At 42.2% G+C, this 21,393-nt stretch overlaps 1 pseudogene; it reads right to left on the bottom strand.

Moving 5' to 3' along the window:
* Positions 1–872: 872 nt before the first annotated feature.
* Positions 873–972, bottom strand: LOC128585148 (uncharacterized; annotated as a pseudogene).
* Positions 973–21,393: the final 20,421 nt, after the last annotated feature.

Consider the following 21,393-nt stretch of genomic DNA (forward strand, 5'->3'; position numbering starts at 1 on the left):
ATCTTGAAATCCCCCACAAAGACCACCAGGGAGCCGAGTCCGATGCAAAAGCAAAAAAGCTGTTTTATTGCAAGTTCAAACTTGGACTCCTGGGGTCTCTGTTACAGGGGATCCGAGCCAGGAGCCCTGAGCTCTGGAGAAGGAGGGGGTTTTTATGGTCCCGCACAGCGGGTGGGCGTGCACAGCTTGAAACAAAGGGGGCGCTTCTGGATTGGTGGGCAGTTGTCTCATGATTTCAGGGAATTGCCTGGGCTTGCCTGGCCTTGCTCGCCTGGAAGGTGAAACTTACTGAGTGAAATGGCGGGGGTGGGGGGTGGGGTAGGGTCGGGGGGGAGTGAAACTTAACTCCTAAGATGGTGCTGGTCTGGTTCTTTCAATACATCTTAGAGAACCCAACTTAAAATTGCCAACTGGGTGAAAAACTAGGTTTACTTATTCTGGGCATTCTCCTCAGAAAGAAAATGTGTTAGTTTTCTTGGGCTGCCATAAGGAAATACCAACTGAGTGACTTTAACAAAATAGATTTTCTTGCAGTTCTAGAGGCTAAAAGTCCAAGGTTAAGGTGTTGCCAGGGTTGGTTTCCCCTGAGACCTCTCTCCTTGACCCGCAGGTGGCCGTTTTACTGCCGTGTCTGGTCTTATCTCTGTGATCACACGCCTGAGTCCAACTCTCCCCTTCTTTTGAGAAAAATAGTCCTATTAGAATAGGACCCCCCACTTACATCCTTCATTATCTCCCTAAAGGCCGTATCTTTAAATATGGTCCCAGCAGGAGTCAAGGCTTCAACATACAAATTTGGGGGACACAATTTGGTTCCCAACAGAAGGATATTATATTGCTCTTTGCTTCCTCATCCTCATTGGCTCATTCAGAGAAAAGTCATGTTGTATTGAGTGTCATACTTGCGCAGGGGCCATGCTAATCTTCTCTGTATCATTCCAATTTTAGTATATGTGCTGCCGAAGCGAGCACAGTCATGTTGTATTGAGTCATCTGCAAGGAAAGTGGCCTCAGAAGAACCCAACCCTGCTGATGCCTTGATCTTGAACTTTTAGCCTCCAGAATGGCAAGAACATTTCTTGTTTAGGCCAGCCAGTCTATAGCATACACCGCAGTTTTAGAAAATGCATACACACCTCTATCTAGATAACAAACATTTAAAAAAAATGGAACATCTACTATGCCCCACATAGTTGGCATTTTATTTTTTTATTTTTTATGATAAACCTTTCATTTCAGAAAATTTTAGATTTATAGAATTATTGTGAAGATAGTACAGAGAATTCCCGTCTATCTCATATTTCCTTCCTTTTATTGCTAACATCTTACATTGATATGGTGCATTTATCACAACTGATTAACCAATACTGCTACTAATAGCTAAAATTTACAATTTATTCAGATTTACTTAGTTTTTTTTTTTTTTTTTTTATTAAATCATAGCTGTGTACATTAACGCGATCATGGGGCACCATACACTGGTTTTATAGACCGTTTGACACATTTTCATCACACTGGTTAACATAGCCTTCCTGGCATTTTCTTAGTTATTGTGTTAAGACATTTACATTCTACATTTACTAAGTTTCACATGTACGCTTGTAAGATGCACCGCAGGTGTAATCCCACCAATCACCCTCCCTCCGCCCATCCTCTCCTCTCCTTCCCCTACGTCTCCCCCTTCCCCATATTCTTAGGTTATAACTGGGTTATAGCTTTCATGTGAAAGCCATCAATTAGTTTCATAGTAGGGCTGAGTACTTTGGATACTTTTTCTTCCATTCTTGAGATACTTTCTTTTCTTTTTTCGCAGTTTTTTTTTTTTTTTTTTTTTTTTTTGGCCAGGGCTGGGTTTGAATCCTCCACCTCCGGCATATGGGGCCGGTACCCTACTCCTTTGAGCCACAGGCACCGCCCCGCATTTTAAATATTCTTTATGATAATTCTGAACATCTTGTTCCTATTCTCCCCATTTCATAGATTATAAATTGAAATTCAAACCCCAAAGTCCTGCTTTATCTATTCCTTTCTGCTCTATTTCTGATCCTAAATCACAAATCTCAAAAATCGTGAGTGGGATTTTTCTGCCCTGCAGTGACCTATGTGGCTTTTCTCTGACTCCTGTAAATAGTTTCTCTAATTAGCAATAGAATCTAGATCGGATTCAGGACTGGGAAGAGAAAGTTATGCTGCAGCCAGTGAGAGAATCCCTTTCTAGGATCTGTTTTGCCCCCAAGACATTGTAGACCTTCACTTGCTTTGAAACATACCTTTGTAGCCAAAATTTACTCCACAGTTGTACTCCTGAATATGTTGTTTATGAATCAATTGATTGGCTGTGGAAAAGCATATGGGAGTCCACAGAACTTATTTTTTAACATAAATATAAAATTCCATTTTGTTAAATTTTATTCCAGAAATTAATAACTCATCCTGTGTAACTTCGTGTGAATCAGCATTTCCCAAGATTGGTCTCCGTGGTCAGCTCGGTTTTTCTGTGTGTGATAATCCCATCTCCTCCCAAACTCTCCCTCTCTACTTCAGGTTCCCCCATGCGCTTGGCTGTGATCTCAGGCAAGTCGTTTGGTTTTTCTTACCCTGCAAGTCACTGAGCTGGATGAGGCTCTGACAAAATCCTGGACGTCCTTATAAAAGCATTTTGAAATCTGTGAGGTGCAGATTGTGTTAGTCTACCAAGGTGGGTGCAGGTTATTGTTTTCTCTAGGAGACCATTCTTCTTTTCCATTTATTAAACCTTATTATTGGAGCTTTTAACCACTTCTTTATAACTTAATAACTAGATCAAGATAAGCTCCTGGAGATGTATCATTTTAAGTTACTTCTTATTTTCCAGCAAGGTTGGCACAAGTTAGGGATAGAGAACCTTCTTAATCAAGTCTTGCTGATACAGGGACTTGCAGGCAATGGTGGTCATATGAAGATGGGTTGCAAAATTGCTCTCTCAATGACCAACAGAGGGAACAAAAGTTCTAAAAGCCAAGAAAGACTCATCAGCAGCAAAGTAATCAGATGAAGAAAGGGGTAGAAAGTGACACACTTTGATAGGCAGGGTCCAAGGAAGAGAATACAACATTTCTGGCACAACTTGGTATACCTCTGACCCTCCTAATCTCAGCATGTTGTAGAGAAAGAAGGTGAATTTAGAAAATTTTGTGATTTCCCATCAGCACACATAGATGTAAAGAGAAGCAGAATTTAGTGGCCTAAAGATAAATCCCACTTTGTGGGAAGTGTTGGGGGGTTTTCTATGCCGGGGGTCTGAGTGAGGATAGAGTTTCCTGGGATACATTCCTAGAGTGGCAACTGAATGCTTGGCACTTGCACATTATCAGAATTTCAAGTGGGAAAGAAAAAATAAAACAACACAAAACAGACCTAGATTTTCACATGGCGCTCCAGCGAGCTGCCTGTTTCTGAAGTAAAGTTTTATTGGAACACCACACACATACACAAAAGAAAGAAAATACCAACACCAAACTCAGTCCATTGAAACCCCAGGGTTTGCACATGAGAAGCAAATGCAAATCTTCTGTGTGGGAGCTCTCCCCACCCAGGATTCAAAGGAGATTCTTTTGGAATGTATTATCTTGCTTGAAATCTGTGAGGTGCATTCAGCGAGAGTGCACACTTGCTTCCTGGCTTAGTAGATGATACATTTTCATAACGCTTCTGTACGTGCTGGGGAACATGTGTATTTTGCCTCATGTTTTCCCATTCCTCCCTAAGTGTGCCCCTTCTCGGTTCAGGCACATCTGTTCTGATTTTTCATTTGCTTTCTTAAAATTTCAGAAAAATGTATTTATAAATGTGTGTGAATTTAAAATGAAAGTAGTTCCTGTCCTGTCTTTGCATTTTTCTTCATTGCTCATTAATTTGTGTGTGATGATCCTTCCAAGGATCATCAAACCATGTTAAATTGGTTTTCAGTGTGATACTCCCTGTTGTTGTAGTAAGTCTGGACAGCTCTCTTACGAGCAAGAATTCTCAAAGAGGAGAACTGTTCCGAATTTTTCCCTTGTTGTAGGGCCAAGTGCAAGTCAACCTCACCTGTTTGTGGTTCCCAGAAGCCTGCACGGAGCAGTTGGAATCTAAGGACGGAAGGCTCCTGGGAAGGATGACACTTGTTCAGGATTTGGAGTCAGGACTTGGGGACAGTGGTCTCTTAAGGCAGGGGTTCTCTTCCAGGGCTCACACACAAGGCCTCTGGGCTTGGTTTCAGTAGGAGATTTCTTTCTCTGTCTAGATTGCAAATTTCTCAAGGGTGTGGCCTAGGTCACAGGGGTGTCCAACTTGCAGCCTATGGGCTGCATGCAGATTATTTGAGGCTTATCTTTGCTATTGGATATTGTGAAAATGATGCACAGACCTTTTCTTTTGCTCTTCAGCTTTCTTTAGCATTTGTATAGTTAACGTGTGGCCCAAGACCACTCTTCTTGCAATGTGTGGCAGATTACAAAAGGTTGGTCACTCCTGTAAGACTTATAGTGAGGAGTCACCTGAAAACTGGTGGGCATTTCCTTTGTGTTAAAGGACCTCCTTAAATCCTCACAGCAGCCAGCAACAGAGCATTCAGGGAGAGTGAGTACTTGCTCACGGCCACGTGGCTAGTGGTGATGCTGAAAGCATCCCACGCCTGTGCTGTTTCCACCTTGCCACGCTCTCTGAGACTGTGACCTGAGGCCCGCCCTCTACAAGAGTGCAGGATGGTCAATGATAATGATGGTGGTAGTAGGTTAAAAGGGGTGGAATATTCTGGATTTCTTGAGTGAGAGTGAAGCTCTGCTTAGCACCTTGCAGATTGCTACACAGAGAAGAAAACCTCTGGACCCCAGAGGATGAATGAAAGGAATGTCCTAAAAAAAAAACAAAACAAAAAGAAAGGAATGTCCTACCTGGCAGGTAGAAATCTTCTAGAAGGAAATCCTGGAGAGAATGTTAGAAGATGTGGTACAGGCTGGAGCTCAGATCCTGGGCGTCAAGATGAATTGTCCACAGGATCAAGTCCTAGGCCACGGGCTCTGCACACAGGGTCTGCCCAGTCTGTGGTCCCACCTCTTCCCCACTCTGTGAGGGGACAGTGTGCTATGCACTGCCTCACTGCACATGTTGACGCCTCTGCACCTTTGCTTCTGGTGTTTCCTGCACCTAGAATGATTCTTCTCCTTCGAAACCTCCCCACACTTTGAAAAACATCTACTTCTCTTGGAAACCCAAGCACAGATGTTCCCGTGAAGACTTTCTAGCCACAGGCCTTCTGATGCAAACTTCATAGGGGTGGACCTGATGTCCTGATTACTATTCATCTCTAGAGCTCAGCGCTCTGCAGAAGTGCTCAAAATCCCCAGATAAGCGCTTGGTGCAATGGGGAACCCATAAATTCGTGGCAAGGCTGGGGGAGGCAGTGTGGGCCTGTGAACCTGAGCAGGGCTGAAGGCTGGGCCTGGGTTGTCCCCACATGGCAGCTTCATGAGTGGGAACAGATCGCTAACCTGCGAGACTTGAAAGGAGGATGATGTTAAAACCAGACTCAGCAGGTTTCTGAGATACAAGGAGGATAAGAAATGTCAACTGTAAAACGTGATTCAGGATTGGTGGTGGTTTGAGAAGTAAAAAGCCAATGTAACAACATGAATGTAAAGACTTACAAGTTACACTACATTAAAATTAAGATGTTTTGATCCTCAAAGAACATCATAAAGGAAATGAAAAGACAAGCTGCAAAGTAGGAGATGATAAATGTAATGTCAGTAACTGACAAAATCCTGGTATTAAGAACTCCTGAGATCAATAAGAAAAATCTACCTAATAAATATGAGGAAAAGCACCAAAAGGGCAGCTCCTGGAAAAGTAAACAGGTTTGGTGAATAAACAGACAGACAGGGAAACCAAGACTATAGTGAAATGCCATTTTGTACTCTTGTGAGTGGCAAAATTCAAGAAATGTGACATTTCTGTGTATTGGAAGGTATGTGGAAGGTATTTTTGCTGTAGAAATGTAAACTGCTATAATAATTTAAAATGTGTTATTATTTTTTTTAATTAAAAAAATTTTTTTAAGAGACAGAGTCTTGCTGTGTTGCCCAGGCTGCAGTGCGGTGGTATGATCACAGCTCACTGCAGCCCCAAACTCTTAGGCTCAGACAATGCTTCTGTCTCAGCCTCCAGAGTAGCTGGGATTACAGGTGTGCACCACCATGCCCAGATAATTTTTAATGTTTTTTTCGTTTTTTTGCAGAGATGATATCTCACTATGTTGCCCATGTTGGTCTCAAACTCCTATTCTCAAGTGATCTTCCTGCCTTGGCTTCCCAAAGTACTAAGATTATAGACTTGAGCCAATGTGCCTGGTCTCTGCTATAATCACTTTGAAAATGTGCATTTTAAAAATGGCATGAGGTCTGACTATGTCACCCAGGCTGGAGGGCTGTGGCTGATTTTTGGCACTATCATAGCAGACGACAGCCTTGAACTCCTGGTCTCAAGCTATCCTCCTGCCTCACTTTTCTGAGTAGCTGGGATGACCGAGTGTACCACTGTTCACTGCTGCGATTCTGTTTATAAATCTGAACATTCTCCTTTGCTAGCACCCAGGAATTCCCTGGTAGATGTATGCTAAAGAGAAAATATGGCTTATGTAGGGAGATGTATAGAAAAAAAATCAAACCTCCCATATGTCTATTGATAGGTAAATGGATTATATACACTGCTGTACAATCACATGAATGAATATTATATAACAGAGATCACAAATGAATTTAATGACAATCTGGATATAAATAATACCCACATAATTGTGGCTAGGAAAAATAAGTCTGATACATAGAGTTTGAGGATATTGTGGTGTTGACAATTAAGAAAACTAAAGGACACGTTAGGCACGCACGTGAGTGTAACATAATCATGAACTGCACACTCGGGAGGTTGGCTAACTCCGGTGGGGCGGAGGTGGGAGGATGGGGTCTGGGAGAAGCACAAGATCAATGTTTATGCCTGGGAAGGCTTCAGTTCCTGGCGGAGGTGGCAGGGTCATGGAGTTCTTTACAGTTTTAAAGAAATAAACAGACATAAAAGATGCAAAGCTGTGGAAACCCCACGACTGATCGGTGTGCCATGACTGATTCAGTTCAGTTCAATGTATCTTTCCTCAAACATTCATATATTTTTACTGTGTGTGTGTGTGCGTCCCGTCTCGTGTGTGTGCATGGAAGAGAAGCCGGAAAGGGGAAGACGGAAGAGGAGGGTGACTCTGGATCAATTTGTAATTGACCATCAGTGTAGGAGAATTATCTCTTCAAGCCATGCATGGTCTTGGGAAAGTCACCTTCCTTCTGTGCCTCAGTTTCTCTGTCTCTGAGGAGGGGAGTGGACACAGTGGCTTGGAATTCTGCTTTTCTACAGCCTCTCATTCCTCCCCTTCTCACGGCCACAGAGACCAGGCTCCAGCGTGCCTGGGCGATCAGCGGGGCGGAGGCACTGAGGAGCCACGTGCAGAAGTCTGGCTCCAAACCCATGCTGGCTGCCACATTTCTTAATCACACAATTTAATGTCCTGTAAACACGGCCACTGCTTCATTTCGCCACAGCCATTCTTGGAAATAGCAGCTAGAGAAGATTTGTTTCTAGTCATGAACCAAATATGAAGGTCACATGATTTTGTGACTTTTTTTCCATACCAAAGAAATATGGGAGGCTTAATCAGGCCAACCTTCCAATTAATCCTAAGAACAGCTGCCTTCGAGGTGGGTGAGCTTGGATATTATTCACTTTCCTAGTCATTTATCAAAGAAAAGAAGCTGTTCGCTGGCCTCCAAAGGCTTTAATTCATTTGCGGCTAAAATGTAGCACAGCTGGAAGATTCTGGCTTCAAAGGCATGACCAGAGTGAGACCTGTACACACCTTTGCTTTCAAGTGACAGTGATGAGACTGTACATGTGGTGTACACTGACATGCACACTCTCAGCACTGCCAGAGTCTGCATCTTCCTGCTGGTTACAGAGCTCTGGGGTGCTCAGGAAGCCCCACAGTGGCCTTGCCCAGGTGCACTTGTATCTCACTGCCCCAGTCTCTCCCTGGCTGAAGCAGTCTCACTTGTCCAATTTTTAACCCTGCTGAGCAGCAAGCCCCTTTCCCAGGCATAAAAAATGCAATGGAAGGGGTCTGCCGAGAGCAAATGGATGTGTAAATGGCTAAAGTGACGTGCTCACCTCTATGCTAATTTTAAACTTATCTCTATTGTGAGGTGACATTCTCAAGATCCTGCAAGCACTTCCACACCCCCGCTAAGTAGGGGAGGAGGCCTCTTTGGCCCAGGTTCCCAAATGCCCTGGGCCTTTCCGCATGGATTCCCCGTGATCAGAATGGACCCAAAGAGAGCAGTTCTCCACCTGAGCAGCAAGGAGATGTGTTAGGGGCATATCTATGATTTTATTTTCTGAATGACAAGGATGTTAAACATAGATAGTGACACATTTAAGGGAGCTCAAAATCTAGCCAAAATAAATAAATAAATAAATAAGAGAGAAATGATGGAAAGACTGAGCTGATGCCGTGCAAAGGAAGGGGTAAGAGACCAGTGATGGAGCCATCTCAGAGACTGTCTGCTCAGGAGATGACTTAGGGATTTTTATCCCAGTTCCCAGAGATGCAAATGGAGACAGCTCTTGTGTACCTGCAAGGAACACACACACTCATGGTCACTTTTCCCCAGGGCACTGTTCCACTGGCATGCTGCCGGGTACCTGTCTTGAGCAGGCTCAGCTCTGTTTTTGACCTTTTCCTGGCTAAGTCTGGGGCCCATTCCCTCAGCTATTACCCACCTGCTGCAGCTCCCAGATCTCTGGATGCATCCCGGATCTCTCTCCTGGTGTTTGACTCATGCATCCCACAGTCTCCTAGTTCTTATCCACCTCAAACCTTATGTCTGAGTTGAATTCGCTGTTTTCCCCTGAACTTGTCTCTCCTCTAATCTCTGGGACTGTCACCACCAACTGCTGATTCACCTGGGCTAGAATTCTGATGTCATCTTGTATTAGTCAGAGTTCACCAGAGAGACAGAACTGGTAAGAAGTATACATATATATATATGTGTGTGTGTGTGTGTGTGTGTGTGAGAGAGAGAGAGAGAGAGAGAGACTTTTGATAAAGAATTAGGTCGTGCGATCATGGATGCCAATAACTCCCCAAATCTTCAGGGTGAGCAGGCAAGTTGGGGGTCCAGGAAGAGCCAGTGTTTCAGTTTGAATCAAAGGCAGGAAACCCCTCCACAGTTTTAGCCTGAAGGCCACCAGGCAGGAGGGATTCTCTCTTCCTGGACGGAGGGTCAGGTTTTTGTTTCATTCGGGCCTTCTGCTGATTAGATGTGGCCCACCACACTAGGGAGAGCCGTGGCCCTGCTCAGCCTGCTGAATAAAGTGTTAATCTCATGCAGAGACACCTAGAAGAAGGACCCTATGTCTGAGCACCCTGCGACTCAGTCAGGCTGGCAGACAACATCACCCATCCCGCCCTCCCTTTGCGTCCCCACAGTCCCTGTCCCCTTTTGCATCCATCCTATCTCTCCTCCCATTCCTGCTGAGCTGCAGCAGTTTGGCCAAACATCCGGGTAGCCAAGCACATTCCAATTGTCCCCAGGGAGGGGTTCCTGTCCTCCAACCTCAACATCCCACCTTTCCGCTGCCCAGCGTGAGACCCGGGCAGGCCTCTCCCTTTCACACTCAGCAGATCTCTCTGTCCCTGTGTTTCCTGCAGAGTGACATCCAAGATCTTTGTGCAATACTCACAGATCTTTATATTCTAGGTCCAACTTGTAGCTCAACTTCCCACATTATTACTACCGATGCTGTACAATAGAGCCTCCTTTTCACTCTTCAAACACTACTATTCTCATGCTAGGGTTTCAGTCTCCTGGAGAGTGTTTGTGGCTTATTTAGGACCCTCAGGAGCTGATATGCAGCTGGCTGGACTTTGCTCCCAGAATCCATTGGGTCACTTACCAATCCTTGCATTTTGACCCACTGGCCTCTTTGTCCTGACCTTGGCACATTGTTTCAGTCTCTTGCAAGTGTATGCATGTGGCTTATTCTACAAGATATGATTATATATGAGCCCTGTGTCTCTGTGCTGTTTAATGCAAATTTCCCCAGTGAAGAATGATATTAGATTCAGAAAACCTGAGTTTGAATCTTAACTCCTTTCTTCTTCTCTTCTCTCCTTTCCCTTTTCCTTTTCCTTTCCCTTACGTTTTCCTTTCCTTTCCTTTCCTTTCTTCAGAGCTTTACCCTGTCAACCTGGGTAGATTGCCCTGGCATCATCATAGCTCACAGTAACCTTAAACTCTTGGGCTCAAGTGATCCTCCTGCCTCAGCCTCCTAAGTAGCTGGGACTACAGGCACCCACCACAACACCCAGCTAGTTTTTCTAGTTTTAGTAGAGACAGGGTCTCACTCTTGCTTAGGCTGGACTTGAACTCCCGAGCTCAGGTGATCCACCTGCTTTTGCCTCCTAGAATGCTAGGATTACAGGCCTGAGCCACTGCACCCAGCCCTTGACCATATATATTATTTTCTAGCTGTGTGGTGTGGAGGCGGGCACTTCATCTCTCTGAACAATAGATCTTTTATCTGTACAATGACACTAAAATTTTTTCTTCCAGTATTATGAATCTTAAAGAAAACAGTGTATGTGGAAAATGCCTCCATAGCATCTGGGTCCTAGTACCGACTCAAAAGCTCTTGTTTGATTAAAGGAAAAGCGATATATTCTCTTTTAAGATTTCATTTAGCATCACATATTGGATGTTAATTTTTCATGTATGATTTCTACCCATTTTAGTTTGGTTCTTCTCATTTATCCTCTATCTTCAATATAACTTTTAGGATGATTCGAATTCATGTTAAATGTTAGCAATCCCCTCCCCCCTCTCTTTTTAATAGGTTATCTGGCTTGAATTTTCCTTGAGAATGAGTTGAAGCTTTTAAGACATGAAGTAGGCATAGCCAACACCATCACACATGGCTCTAGGTGGGGTGTCCTTCCATGAGACAAGAGGGGTGCTGCTCTCAGGCTTTGAGGGAATGGTGTGAAGCCCCACTCTGATTCTCCTCGGGAGAAATGAAGTGTTGAAAATTAGATTCAGCTGCGAGTTTTTGCAGCATCACATTCAGAAAGACAGATCAGAAGCTGCCAGAGACTATTTTCAGAGAACTCCTAATAGGTACAGAACCAAAATACAGACGTGGTTGTTAACACCCTGGGAAATGCCAAATTCAAGTTGGAGCTCAGCCAGCAGAGAAATTGAAAGTCTCAGATAGCTTATCTCAGAACAAATCTGTATTATGCAGAAGGCGTGAGCTGCAATTACACGGAAGGATTATAGGGAAGTGCCGTCCTCTGCTGTGAGTCGCCAGGGGGCCTTGGAACTGATGATTTCAAGGTGCATTTGACATTTTCTAACTCTGTATTTTCCTCCAGCAGATCAGTGTTCTTCCCTGTGTTCCATCCCAGGCCTTCCGCCCTCCTCTCTTTAAACGTTACGCATTTTTCTGGGCCCATCTCACACATTCCTGGGGCTTCACTAACCACATACCCCTCAGTGAGTAAGTCCTCATTAAATATTTCCAGCCTCGAATTTTCTTCTGAACTTCAGACTTTCCTTTGACGTCCCCACATGTGCCTAAACTCAGCAATTCTTTCTCCGCCTGTTATCCAGCATTTGAGCACAAGTTCTTTGACTTCAAGCTGAGATCCCTTGTCCTCTTTAAAACAATGCCTTTCTTTTTATGGCATCGTTGCTCACTGAGATATTAGAACATTTTCTTTTTGGAACGATAACAGAAAGTATGTGACATTGATTACAACTTGGGTTCAGAGCTTCAGTCTCAGCTCTGTTGCTCTGGGTGAGCACAGCTGTCATCTGTAACAGGTGGAAAAATATAGTCTCTGCCTGTTGGTCATTTTGTTGTGATTACCATGTGCCAGCCTTCATTCTAATTAGATACAAACCCATTTTATTCCTACAACTTTATGAAGCTTGTGCCATTATTCAAGTTTTAGGGAACAAAATCACAGGGCTATGTAGCCACCTCCTTCACGTGTTTGTCTTGGGGTTACCTGGCATACCCATTCATGTGCGGGTCGGCCCCTGCACAGTGCTTGGCATAAAGGAAGTTACTGTTCCTTGCCCCTTGTACCTTCCCTCGCCCAACAAGATTTTATGAAGCTTTACTTGGCGTCTTTTGTAGCTTCAATACATGCATTTTTAGTTTTATAGCAAAAGCATTTATATTAAGTATGAAACCCAGGTTTCCCCCCAGATTGTCAGGCAAGGTCAGCATGAACTTGAGCAGGTGTCTAACCTTTCTGCGCCTTAGTGTCCTCATGCATGCAATAGGGGGAGTCAGCACCCTTCTCCACATGATTGTGTGGGGTACAGGAGGTCACGTGTGGTACATGCAGGACGGTGCCTGTGCCGGGGGGTACCACTGAAGAGTGGGTTGTTGAATTGTGATGAGACCTGTTATAGGCAGCAGCTACAGAGAATTTCAGCTCTGTTTGAGGAGCAGTTATTTAAGACTTTTGACTCATGTCATGTGGACTGCTGCTTAAACCACCACCGTGCAACTCAGTCAAGAATGCACCATCAACATTTCCCTTGATGCTGGGGTGCCGGGTGGTATGGACTGACCTGGTGGCAAGCTGTGCTGACCTCTGAATCTCAACCCAGAGACAAAGGGAGGCTGGGCAGGGTGCCAACCTGGGAAACAAGATTTTTTTTTTTTAAATGAAGGTAATCCTGATGACCAGCTCCTTCTCTCTTTAGGACTAGATCTTTCAGATGGAGAGCATGTTTATACGGCATTATCATTCACTAAATGAGTTCTATTCCACTGGATGAATATACCACAATTTAAGTACTCATCGATCAATGGACATTTGTTTTTTTTCTGTCATGAATAACGTTACTATGGATATTCATGTATAAATTTTTGTGTGGACACCTATTTTCATTGTCATGGGTTTATACCTAGGAGTAAAATTGCTGATTCATATGGTAACTCCATGTCTCATGTTTTGAAGAATTGCCAAACTGTGTTTCAATGACTACCATTTAGGGTCCACGGGCCATGAATGGGGGTGCTAATATCTCTAGCTTCTCGTCAAAACTTGTTATTTTTCATTTTGCTTTTCATGCTTTTGCTGACTGGTATTTGGTCTGTCTTCTTTATTTTTGCCATTTTAGTGGGTATGAAGTGGTATCTCATTGATTTTTGATTTTCTTTTACCTATTGACAATAGCGATAAACATCTCTTCATGTGCTTCCTGGCCCTTTGCATATCTTCTTTGGAGAGACATCCATTTAAACCCTTTGACCTAATTTTCAGTCCTACCAACATAGTATATATGCATTCCTTTTTCTTGGCATGTATAAGCATTCCTTGTTCTCGGCATTCATGCCAGCATCTATTGTTTTTGGACTGTTTAATAATTGCCATTGTGACTGGGGTAAGGTGATATCTCACTGCAGTTTTAATTTGCATTTCCCTGATGATTGGTGATGTTGAGCATTTTTCATATGTTTCTCTTTCTTCTTTTGAGAGGCTTCTGTTCATGTCTTTTGTCCACTTTTTATTAGGGTTGTTTGTATTTTTCTTGCTGACTTGCTTGAATTCTTTGTAAATTCTGGTTATTAGCACTTTATCAGATGTATAGTTTGTGAATATTTTGTCCCATTTGGTAAGTTGTCTATTTGCAATGAAAAATACTATGGAGATTCCTCAAAGAACTAAAAGGAGACCTACTGTTCAGTCCAGAAATCTCATTATTGGATATTTACCCAAAGGAAAAGAAATCATTTTATCAAAAACACACCTGCACACAAATGTTTATTGTAACATAAACTGTAATTGCAAAGATGTAGAATCAATCCAAGTGCCCATCAATCCATGAATGGATTTATTTTTTATTTTTTATTACTAAATCATAGCTGTGTACATTAATACGATCATGGGGCACCATACACTGGTTTTACAGAGCATTTGACACATTTTCATCACACTGGTTAACATAGCCTTCCTGGCATTTTCTTAGTTATTGTGTTAAGATATTTATATTCTACATTTACTAAGTTTCACATGTACTCTTGTAAGATGCACTGCAGGTGTAATCCCACCAATCACCTTCCCTCCTCCCATCCACCACCTCACTCCCCTCCACTCCCCCTTCCCCCTATTCTTAGGTTATAACTGGGTTATAGCATTCATATGATAGCCATAAATTAGTTTCATAGTAGGGCTGAGTACATTGAATACTTTTTCTTCCATTCCTGAGATGCTTTGCTAAGAAGAATAACATGATAACATGTTATCCATGTAAACATGAAAGAGGTAAAGTCTCCATCTTTCTTTAAGGCTGCATAATATTCCATGGTATACATGTACCACAATTTGCTAGTCCATTGTGGGTCGATGGGCACTTGGGCTTCTTCCATGACTTAGCAATTGTGAATTGGGCTGCAATAAACATTCTGGTACAGATATCTTTGTTATATTGTGATTTTTGGTCTTCTGGGTATAAACCTAGTAAAGAAATTATAGGATCAAATGGCAGGTCTATTTTTAGGTCTCTAAGTATTCTCCAAACATCCTTCCAGAAGGAACATATTAGTGTGCATTCCCACCAGCAGTGTAGAAGTGTGCCCCTTTCTCCACATCCATGCCAACATCTCTGGTTTTGGGATTTTGTTATGTGGACTACTCTTACTGGGGTTAGGTGATATCTCAAAGTAGTTTTGATTTGCATTTCTCTGATGATTAAGGATGATGAGCTTTTTTTCATGTGTCTGTAGATGGTGCGTCTGTCTTCTTTAGAGAAGTTTCTCTTCAAGTCCCTTGCCCACCTGAGATGGGATCACATGTTCTTTTGTTGCTAATACGTTTGAGTTCTCTGTGGATTCTGGTTATTAAACCTTTATCGGAGGTATAACCTGCAAATATTTTCTCCCATTCTGAGGGCTGTCTGCTTTACTTACTGTGTTCTTGGCTGTGCAGAAGCTTTTTAGTTTGATCAGGTCCCAGTAATGTATTTTTGATACTGCTTCAATTGCCTGGGGAATCCTCCTCATAAAATATTCACCCAGGCCGATTCCTTCAAGAGTTTTCCCTGCACTTTCTTCTAGTATTTTTATAGTATCATGTCTTAAATTTAAATCTTTAATCCAGTGAGAGTCTATCTTAGTTAATGGTGAAAGGTGTGGGTCTAGTTTCAGTCCTTTACAGGTTGCCAGCCAGTTTACCCAGCACCATTTGTTAAATAGGGAATCTTTTCCCCACTGAATGTTTTTAATTGGCTTGTCAAAGACCAAATAATGGTAAGTAGCTGGATTCATCTCTTGATTCTCTATTCTGTTCCAGACATCTACTCCTCTGTTTTTGTGCCAGTACCATGCTGTTTTGATCACTACCAATTTATACTATAGTCTGAGGTCTGGTAGCATGATTCCTCCTGCTTTGTTTTTATTTCTGAGTAATGTCTTGGCTATTCAAGGTTTTTTCTGATTCCATATAAAACGAAGTATTATTTTTTCAAGATTTAAAGTATGACAATGGAGCTTTAATAGGGATTGCATTAAAATTATATATTGCTTTGGGTAGTATGGACATTTTAACAATGTTGATTCTTCCCAGTATGTTTTTGCATTTGTTAACATTTTCAGCTATTTCTTTTTTTAGAGTTTCATAGTTCTCTTTATAGAGATCTTTCATGTCTTTTGTTAGATAAACTCCCAAATATTTCATCTTCTTTGACACTACTGTGAATGCAATGGAGTCCTTAACTGTTTTTTCAGCTTGACTATTGATGGTATATATAAAGACTTCTGATTTATGAACGTTGATTTTGTAACCTGAGATACTGCTGTATTCCTTGATCACTTTTAAGAGTTTTGTAGTAGAATCCCTGGTGTTTTCTAAATATACAATCATATCATCTGTGAAGAGGGAAAGTTTGATCTCTTCTGACCCTATATGGATACCCTTGATCACCTTTTCTTTCCTAATTGCAATGGCTAAAACTTCCAATACAATGTTAAAGAGCAGTGGAGACAATGGGCAGCCTTGTCTGGTTCCTGATCTGAGTGGGAATGATTTCAATTTAACTCCATTCAATACGATATTGGCTGTGGGTTTGCTGTAGATGGCCTCTATCAGTTTAAGAAATATCCCTTCTAGACCAATTTTCTTAAGTGTTCTGATCATGAAGGGATGCTGGATATTATCAAAAGCTTTTTCTGCGTCAATTGAGAGAATCATATGGTCTTTGTTTTTTAATTTGTTTATGTGCTGAATTATAGTTATAGATTTACGTATATTGAACTAGCCTTGAGATCGTGGGATAAAACCGACTTGGTCATGATATATAATTTGTTTGATGTGTTGCTGGATTCTATTTGTTAGTATCTTGTTGAATATTTTTGCATCTATATTCATTAGTGATATTGGTCTATAATTTTTTTTTCTTGTTGGGTCTTTTCCTGATTCCTTTAGGGATCAGGGTGATGTTTGCTTCATAGAACGTGTTGGGTAGTCTTCCTTCTTTTTCTACATTTTGGAGCAGGTTGAGTAATATAGGTACTAGTTCCTCTCTAAAGGTTTGGTAGAATTCTCACATGAAACCATCTGGTCCTGGGCTTTTGTTTTTAGGGAGATTTTGTATGGTTGATGCTATTTCAGAACTTGATATTGGCCTGTTCAACATTTCCACTTAATTCTGGCTAAGTCTTGGAAGGTGATGTGCTTCCAAGTATTGCTCAATTTCCTTCAGATTTTCATATTTCTGAGAATAAAGTTTCTTGTAATATTCTTTAAGGATTTTTTGAATTTCTGAGGAGTCTGTTGTTATTTCGTCTTTGTCATTTCTGATCGATGAGATTAGAAACTGGGGACCTATTTGGTGTGGTGGGGCTAAGTGCCTCTGTCTTGTTTTCAGCTGATGTCTGTCTGACCCTAGTGAAATAGTTACTCTGGGTTGAAGTCTCAGCTGTGGAGAAATACCTGCAATTAAGTCACCTCACTCCCCACAGGCAACAATTGGAAAAGGAAAATCAAACCTTCCTACAACCACATACCCAGGGCACCACTTAAATAGTCCTCGGGTGATTGGCTCAGTTCAAAAGGTCCAAATCAATTGTCTCAGTCAGCCCCTGTCTCAGGTGGGAGAGTTTAAAAGGTCTCTGGCAACTGGATTGCAGGGGTCTGGTGACAACTCAGATATGACTTGCTCCAGTGCTCCATGAAGTCAGGAGAACCCACCCAGCAAATAGATTAGTCTGGGAAAGTTGATGCCTCCTTCCCCACCTTGCACCTCTGTTATACCCAGTCACTGATAGCCCCACAGGACTGTGACCAGTTGCCTCTAGTTAAATGATACTCCAGGGATTTGCAGCTGCCTGAATCACAAGGAAATCTATATCTGCTCAGCTAGGCTGCTGCGCTTTGCCTCTACCCAGCAGGGGGAGGCGAGGCCTGACAACCTCGTGTGCCTGATGGAGGCTGGAGGGTGTTCACTCAGGTCCAACCCCACCCCTGATTGATTTTACTGACAGAACAGAACTGAACTACTTTGCGGGAATTTGTTTCTGTCCCTGCTAAATTCCCCTGCAGAAGAGAAGCTGTTTTGATTTCCCAGAGCCTGCGCCTCAGGCCTTGTCTTTGCTCCTGCAGGTTTGTATTCAGTTAGCTGTCAATTCTAGCCTCCTGCCTTCCTTTGTCTATAGGCTGATGATCCCCTGAGGGCTGGGTGCATTTTAGGCTCAGTAAAGTGGTCCTGTGGGTCAGTCCCACCCTGGGAATTTCCCGGCTCTCCGCAGGTGTTTTCTAGTCCCCACGCTCTATCCAGGCCAGTACCGCCTCAGGCAAACCCTTTACTCAACAGGGCCTGTGTTTCTCTCCCGGATCTGTTCTGCAGTGTTTGCCACCTGAGAAGATGCCCAGCCTCCTCTATCTGCCCAGGGAGACAGGGGGTGTGGCTTCAGAATATCCGGGAGTGAGCCCTATTGTTGCCAAAAACAGTTGCTGCTCCGCGCCTAGGGGCACTGCAGCTCCAGTGTGGTTCCCTCTCAGCCGATTGTCCTCTCTTCACTCCTGTGCTGCAGAACCAGCACCAATCAGCTGCAGTCAGGCCCTGTCCACACCCCTTGAGAAATCACCCAAGAATCCGGACTCCTGGGGGACAAGCCTCCAGACCTCAGAGTGAGAGTGGAGGGGAGTGCTGGGAGCTCAGAATTGCAAGTAGAGAATATATACAGTTTTATACAGTTTTATGCCTGGCAGGAGAATGCCGTGGCACCCTAGTAGGGGAGGTAGATCCAGTTTTTAGAGGGTCTCTCCCGTGGAGTGTAGTGGGAGGACCTTTGAACTCTGCTCGTTTGTTTGTGGGGCCCTCTGAGCTGTTCTAATGGGGGGGGGACTCCCATCAGCTTGGTGATGGATTTTGTACCTTTTGTTTGTATCCTTGGGGTTGCAGCTCACCTCAGCGGGGTTGATGTGCGTTCTTCAACCTTCTCTCTTGGTGCAGCTCTAATGCACCAGGTTACCTGCTAAATTTCTGTCCTTTAAGTCTCTTTTTGGACGGGAGCCTCTGGATCTCAGTTCTGTGATTCCATATGCAGTATCTTCTCACTCTGAGTTGAAAATATAAGACTTCACCCTGTATGTCAGCATTGCCTGGAACACTTGTTAAAATTCATATTCCTGGGCTTCCTGCTGTCCTTCTTGGGGAGGAGATGGGGGAAGGCACACACCCCAAATTCTGAGTCAGCGAGGCTGGAATGGTGCCAGGAATGTAGATGTTTAACTAGTTCCCTGGATGATGACACCTGGCCAGATTTAGGAACCAAGGACCCAGGGCAAAATTCCCTAAAAAGGCCAAGACCTTACCTCCGCCAAAGACCCTGCAACCTACTAGTGGCGCCATGAATGGATTAATAAATGGCTTATGTCCACTACGGAGTACTACTCAGCCATGAAAAGATGAATTGATACCTTTTGCAACAATCTGGATGAAACTGGGGACTGTTCTCCTAAGTGAACTATCTCAAGAATGGAAACGCAAACACCTCATATACTCACTGTTGAATTAGAACTAACCAATAAGCACACATGTGCAAAGAGGAAAGTAAAAGTCAGTGGAGAGCAACCAGTGGGGAGAGGGTGGGTAGGGAGGGGAGTAAACCGATCTAATGGGTATGAAGAACACTATTTGAGTGAAAGGCACACCTATAGCCAGGACTCAAGTATTAACAAAAGTGATCCATCTACTCTAAAACATTTGTACTCCCTTAATACAGTAGTACCTCCACGGTTGACCACCTCCCTACATCAACCACTTTGTTAAATTGACCTAATTTTCATAGATCAGGCATGCACCGCATGTACATATTGGTATAGCAAGTCTAGTTCCTTATGTTGACCACCTTTATATATTAACTACTTTGTTACAGTCCTTTGAGTGGCAACTTACAGAGGTTCTACTATATTTTGAAATAAATAAAAATAAATAAATCCTTGACGTTTTTAAAATTGGGTTATTTGTTGTTGCATTCTCTGAAGGTTTGACCTGTGGGTTGTATATTCACCTTTATGAGGAGATTCTTTGAAACACAAACGTTTTTAATTTTTATTAATTCCAATTCATCTATTTTTTAAATTTTACTGCTTGTGTTGTTAGAGTCATGTATATAGAAAACTATTGCCTAATCCAAGGACACAAAGATTTACTCTTAAGTCTTCTTCTAGAAGTTTTACGATCTTAGCTTTTATATGTAGGTCTGTGATCTATTTTGCATTGATTTTTTTTTAACAAGTGAAGGATCTCATTTTATTTTTATTTATTTATTTATTTATTTGCAGTTTTGGATGGGACCAGGCTTGAACTCGCCACCCCCAGTGTAAAGGGCTGGTGCCCTACTCCTTGAGCCACAAGTGCTGCCCTTTTGCATTGATTTTCCAGTTTCATTTTATACGTGTTGTTTTAAAGCAACAATTTCTTAAAACATCCAGTTGTCCCAATGTCATTTGTTTAAAATACTACTTCTCCTCCGTTGAATTGTCATTGTATACTTATTGAGTATTAACTGACATAATATTATTCTCTTCCATTTTAATAACTGGTCTTCACATTCCTATTCACTATCTTATGTTTTATACCATTCAAGGCAACACTATTGGCATACTCTTGCATAAACAGAGAAAAGATAGTCTGTCTAAAAGTTTGGATGCATTTATTTTTAAACTTGGAGTAGGGAAAAGCTTTCTAAGCAGGATAGAAAACCCAGAAGCTGTAAAAGAAAAGCTATATACATATGACTATATAAAAACTTTGCATTTCTCTTTGGCACAGAGAGCCAAAATAAAGAAAACTAAACAAATCTGGGGAGCATATCTCCAACCAATATGACAAATGAAAGTCTAATTTTCTTAATCTTTAAAGAGCTCATCAATAAGACAGACAAAAAGTAATAGAAATGTCAATAAGGAATATGAGCAAATAATTTAAAGAAAAGAAGAATGCGCATGAGCCATGTTAAGAGATGTTATATCTATCTCTTAGTGAAGGAGATTCAAATAAAAGTTATGAGATACTGTATTTCTTTCTTGGGAAGGCAAATATTGAAACCCTGGCTCATGAACGGAAAGTGTTGCTGGTGACTGGTTATGGGTGGAGAATAGGCATTCCCCTCCGGTGGTTCTACCATGACAAAGTGTAATTTGCTAATGACCATTACAATGCGAATTGCTTATATTTTGATCTATGTTGCTATGAATACTACTAAAGTTAAAGAAAGAATAACAACAGGCTTAGCGTCTATAGCACACTGGTTATGGTGCTGGCTACATACACTGAGGTTTGAACCCGGCCTGGCCAACTAAAACAACAATGACAACTGCAACAATAATAACAACAAAATAGCTGGGTATTGTGGCGGGTGCCTGTAGTTCCAGCTACTTGGGAGGCTGAGGCAAGAGAATCTCTTAAGTCCAAGAGTTAGAGGTTGCTGTGAGCTGTAACATCATAGCACTCTACCAAGGGCAACATAGTTAGACTCTGTCTAAAAACAAAACAAAACAAAAAAACAACAACAAAAAACCCTGAATCACAACGAAAACAAGCTTGAAAAGGGCCTAAATGTTTAACCAGGAAACAATTGTCAAGTAGTTTTGTGTAACCTAATAATGGAAAAGTCCCAAAGAATATTTTTAAAGGAAGAAAGTTAAATACTGAAAAATGCACAGTGTGTGAACGAAATCATATACAGTCTTAAAATGTAAATATAAAATAAAATGTAAAGGGAAACACACTAAATGACAATGAAAAGTTG

The sequence above is a fragment of the Nycticebus coucang genome, chromosome 4 (genome assembly GCF_027406575.1).
Source record: "Nycticebus coucang isolate mNycCou1 chromosome 4, mNycCou1.pri, whole genome shotgun sequence".
Lineage (NCBI taxonomy): Eukaryota > Metazoa > Chordata > Mammalia > Primates > Lorisidae > Nycticebus > Nycticebus coucang.